This window comes from Gossypium arboreum, chromosome 7, assembly GCF_025698485.1.
Source record: "Gossypium arboreum isolate Shixiya-1 chromosome 7, ASM2569848v2, whole genome shotgun sequence".
NCBI classification, from domain to species: domain Eukaryota; kingdom Viridiplantae; phylum Streptophyta; class Magnoliopsida; order Malvales; family Malvaceae; genus Gossypium; species Gossypium arboreum.
Window position 1 is genome coordinate 105,590,505 of NC_069076.1, and position 6,253 is coordinate 105,596,757.

Consider the following 6,253-nt stretch of genomic DNA (forward strand, 5'->3'; position numbering starts at 1 on the left):
AAGAAGAAGAAGATATAAGCACAAATTTAAGACATGTGAAGGGTCGATTAGCAAAACATAAAAACAAAGGCTGTGTTTTTTTTTTTTTTCTTTGTCCTGAAAATTCGACCATTACTCTTACAAAACATCGACCGATGTCTGTATCATGTAAATGGTGAGAATTGTTGAGGTAATCCATTGTTGAATAAAAAAAATCATTGTTTCCGAAATTGAATTCAATACCATTTAAATTTAAAAATTAAAATGATTGGGACAAATAATTTGAAATTACTAAATTTTAAAGTGATTAAAATTTAAAATGATTCCAACTTAAAATAACCTGAATTAAAAAAAAACATAAACTTAAATTTGAATAGCCAAAAACCTCATAACAATTCGAAAATTATCGACCTAAATAAATTGGAGAGTTGTAAAATTTGAATTGACTTTTGATCTAGACTTTACCCAAAATTAATCAACTCGACCCATAATTAACAGGTATACTTATCTCTTATATATGTAATGAATACTTGAGAGATTCTTCAATTTAGTTCCTCTACTATTAGAAAATAAAGAAAAAATTGATAATTGATAATAAATGATCAATAAACTATTAAGTCCGTACATTAAAGGGAGCAATTTAGACTGCATACTCACTACGAGTATTGGAGACCAACTTAAAAGGAGGAATAAAGCTATCGTCCCTAGCATCATAAACCTTTTTAGAGACATGATTTTAAACAATAAATGTTAGAGACAACCTAAGTTATCTCTAAAGCTATTAGACACCATTTTCAAGTTTTTAGGAGGTTTTAATCCTCATCAAAGTTACTAAATCTTTTAATACTATTAAAATGAGCAAATCAAGATAATTAAATACAATTTAACTATTTGTCTTTATAAAAATAATGTGATAAAAGGAACAAAACTTAATTGTGAAAAGCATCTATATGCACCCAGCTTCAATTAATTGTATAAAAATTAAATAATTTCTTAATTTAGTGACAAGAGTATTATGTTATAAGCATCAAAATTAAGTTCAATATCAAGTAACACCACTCCTTATTTTGAATTATAAAAAATTGAAAACAAAAACATTGAAATCCGTTATATAATATTCTAAAAGTTATAAATATTCAAAAACATTATAAGCAACAAAGAATTATCAAGTTAACTAGGAATTTCCCACTATGAGGGTAGGGCGTGATGCTGGAATTAAATATGAGCTTAGAGTATACAATACAATTGGTTTGTGAAGAATATTTTATGTGTTTTGTATTTTTATGATTGATGCTACATTTGGTTAGAATATTAATTTTTAATATGGTTTAGCCATTAATTAGCTATAAATTGAACATAGTGGATAATTCTTACTCATTCATATTATTTATTTGTAACCAAGAGAATAAAAACTTTTATTTATTTTAAAGAAGTTTTATTTTTATAAGAATTTTTACTCATGTATCTAATTACATGTTTAAATATGTACAAATTATTATTTATTTTATATCTAGCTATTTTAGAACATATGAATTAACTATGTTTTTTACTCATGTTATTACACTAGTAACCAAATATAGAAGGGGTGATTTGTGTTTACTTTCAATAGGAAAAGTGAGTATGAGAGAGTTCATGCTAAATGTACTTGGATGATGCTACAATTATCTAAGGGTTAGGATAGGATTTAAATTATCACTTTATCCTTATATTTAGTATTGGAATTATTCCTTAAAAGTATGACCCCGCAAACATAAGTTAAGCCTTAATTACATTAATAACTGTCATGTGTTTAATCTTTTATATTTACTTATTGATGTATCATTAGATATTCTCACATCTCTTATCACATGTTATTACAATCATCTTTTTATATTTGGAATCAATCATACACCTAAAATATTTGATAATATCTTATATTTAATAGTCATGCAACAAAAGATATGAAGGAAGTTAATTCAACTATACGTCTACCACTCTTAGATGAATTTTATTATGTCTATTACTCAACCTCCCGAAAGGGATGCTAGAGTTTATTGGCTTGGTGGAACTCATTGTACCTAAAAATGACAACTTTATAAAACAACAACTTTGACATGTGGAATTTAATTTGGTTCTACCGTACATAACTATCACCTTCTAATCTATATGTTTCAAATTAGTTGTTTATTCCAATTTGAAGAAGTGGATTAGGAAGTTTGTTTTTTTTTTTTTTTCTATATTTTACTAATATTGGCTTTGGGTTAATTTCAACGACTACTTAAACGACACCATGTAACCCTCCTTCCAAATATGCATTATAATATATGTATATATATTATATTTTGGGCAAATGATGTCATTGTTGCTGATTTCTTGTTTCTTCATCTGTTTCTCCTTCAATTGTTCGGTTGATCAGAGGGCAGTGACTTCGTCACATCACTAACTCTAATCCGGACAGCAAATTCCAGCTATCATATACTAATTGTCTACTTCTTCACTTAATTCACACATTTCTTATAACCACCGATAACATATATTCCTATCAAATTATATTTAAAATTGATAATAAGTCTAAAATTAGATATATAAATTTTGATTTTGTATAATTATATTCATTAAACTTTAATTTTAATTCAATCGTATACATTTAAATAAATAAACACATCAATTTATTTCTATATTAAATATATATAATTATTTGTGTATGTAATGTAAACACAAAATAGTGTTATATCAATAATGATGTTATTGGTTTGTGAAAATTGAATCAAATTAAAGTTCATGTATAATTTTACATTATGGGGGTAAAAGTACCATCGAAGTCATTGTACTAGAAGTTAGATTGATTGCAGTTTATTCCCTCTATTCAAAATGGGTAAATTAGTCTTTATATATTAGATCAAGGAGCAAACCGATTTTTTTGCTCAAATTTTCATTCATTTCTATTGTTAAAAATTGGTCCTTGTACGTTAGAATTAGATATACGTAGCATGCTACGTGTAACTGTCTAGTTATTTTATCAGTCACGCTATTTTTCAACAGTAAAATTGATGAAATTTTTAACAAAAAAATTTATTTTCTTTTTGACCTAATGTACAGTGACCTATTTTTTCAAGTGAATGAGACAAAATATAATTTAAAACTTAATACAATAACCTCCATGATACTTTTACCCACGTTAAATCAAAACATACATAATTTTAAGATTTACCATGAAGTATTACAAAAGTACAATTGAATTAATATCTAAAACCAAGTTAAAATAGTACATAATAAAATTTAACTCAAGAAAATTTTATTAACAATCCACACATAATTTACCCAACATATCTTCCTAAAGATGTTCCAACGGCTAACTCTGTACATGAAATTTCATTGTTGTCACATGCTAGAAAATAGAAAACATCCCATCATCTACTTCGGTTGGTTGATGCTTTGAACTTGTGTGGTTCCTAGTTCACACAATCGAAAAACTAACGATATTTTTTGGGGGTTGTTCATCCATGGTGGAGCCCCAGTGAGCTTATTTGATACTATCAACGGCCATGAAAACATATCCTGACCCACATTTGCAGAAAATAGCAAAGTTGGTTAATTCCATGCTTGAGAACTCAAAAAAATCTTTAACAATTTGTACAAATATAGGAGCCTGCCACTGCATGTTCTTTCCATGGTTGGACATTTATAAACTGCATCTTTTGTAAATATTAAAATACATTGTAAGTCTTTATATTTTTCGGAATTTAATCTTTGTATTTCTATTTTCAATTTACACTTTCTAAATTTTAAATTTAAGGTTCAATTGTTAAATTTACTTTTTTACTAAATTTGTTAGTGTGATATTTTTAAAATTAAAATATATGTATTCACTTTATAATCATGTAATTTACAAAAATAAGTTATAATTTATCTAAATTCAACAAAATAATTTTAATAGTATTTACAGTTAAACTTAATTATTTAAAATTTGAAAAATAGAGATTAAATTCTTAAAATAAAATAACAGAGATTAAATTTTAAATTTTCGGAGAATAAAGAGAATTATGGCATAGTTTACATTTGCATGTTAGAAACTGACCTCAGTTGCCTTTTACTCTTACTTGTTCAAACTGTATGTATCTTTTTACAGTAATTTGATGGCAATGAAATTTATTGATTAAAAAGTCCCGAAATAGGAATAGAAAAGAGGATATGAATGAGAGCATAGATATCCCGGAAAACATCAAGAAATCAAATACAAAACTTGCCTAAAAACAAGTGAAGGACAAAATAGCTTTGGCCTCCAAATACATGCAATAAAATTAAGAGGACAAAAACAGTCGCAATTCAAAATCAAAATCACTAGAGGACTCTTATCAACCCAAACAAAAGGTAAACTCCCACAAGAACGAGTAACAATGTCCACCCCAGGCAAGAGATCGATCCTGTTGCACTTGTGTCACATCACAACACTCAAAAATTAACCTCATCTACCAATAACAACACCAAAAAACATCCATTGAAGATGTGAAAAATAAAATAGAATAAAATAAATAAAAATAAAGAACACATAAATTTTACGTGGAAACCCTTTCGGGAAAAAAACCACGGGCAGAGGAGAAGAAAATTCACTATGTCGAAAAATTTTTACTCTAATACAAGAGGAATAGACTATGTCTATTTATAGGCTTGCAAAGCCATATTCTAGTAGGATTGAAACACCTTATCCTAATCAATATAAAATAGATGGAGTTTAATAAGGTTTAAAAACCTTATTCTAAAATAAAATAAAAGAAGTCTAGTTCTATATGGATTTTACTTTTATTTTATTTTCCATCGTATTTTATTTAAATAAGAATTTGGGTCACTTAATTCTAACAATCTCCACCTTGACACAAATTCTCAATGAACAAGTTCTTCATCGCGAACTTTCAATAAACAAGTTCTTCACCTCTTCCAAAAAACCCCTTAAGGGTTTAACTTCAACAATGAACACCAACCAAGTCTAAGCAATGCTCAAACTTGGTTATAGGAAGTGACTTAGTCATCATATCTGCAGGATTTTCATGAGTGCTAATTTTGCTCACAACAATATCACCACGAGCAATAATATCACGAACAAAATGATACCGAATATCAATGTGTTTTGTTCTCTCATGAAACATTTGATCTTTTGTAAGAAAGATGGCACTCTGACTGTCACAAAATCTCGTGTCTGATTTGAAGGTCTTCATTGAGTTCACTAAATAGTCCTTTCAACCAAATAGCTTCTTTACAAGCCTCAAGAATCGCCATGTACTCAACTTCATGGTAGACAAAGCGATCGTAGTTTGCAAAGTGGCTTTCCAACTAATTGCACAACCTCCGATTGTAAAGACGTAACTCGTGAGAGATCTTCTTCTATCAAGGTCTCCAAAGAAAATCAGCATCAACATACCCTATAACTCCATCTTTAGTTCTTCCAAACTGTAAGCAAACATTAGTAGTGCCTCGTAAGTATCTTAAAATCCACCGAATCGCTTTCCGTGTTCTTTACCGAGATTCGCCATGTATCGCTAATGCTGACCGATCGCATATGATAAATCGGACGTGAACAAACCATAGCATACATGAGAGATCCTCTCGCACTAGAGTATGGAACATGTGACATGTACTCAATCTCATTATCGATTGAGGAGATAAGGCCGATGAAAGTCCGAAATGGGTCGCTAAAGGAGTACTAACGAAAGCTTAGCACTCTGCATATTGAACTCCGCAAAGAACTTTCTCAATATACCCTTCCGACTTAGGTACAATTTACTTGCTTTTCTATCTCGAGAATCTCCATACCAAGTATCTTCTTTGCTGGTCCTAAATCTTTCATCTCAAATTCTTCACTTAGTTGGGCTTTAACCTTTCTTATCTCTCTTTATCTTTTCTTTGCTATCAACATGTCATCAACATAAAGAAGTAGATACACAAAGAACCATCACTTTTTTTCTTAAAGTAGACACAACTGTCAAAACTACTTCTTTTGAAATCATGAGAAGTCATAAAGGAATCAAACCTCTTGTACCCTTTGTCTTGGTGATTGTTTCAAACCGTAAAGGGACTTTTTCAAAGAAGCAAATATAGTCCTCTTTTTCGAGACTATAAAACCCTCTGGTTGTTGCATGTAAATATCTTCCTCAAGTTCTCCATGCAAAAATGCGTTTTACATCTAACTGCTCAAGCTCCAAATCATGCATGGCAACAATACCAAGCAAAGCTCGAATCGAACTATGCTTAACAACCGGAGAGAACACATCTGTGAAGTCCACTCGGAATTTGATGTAAC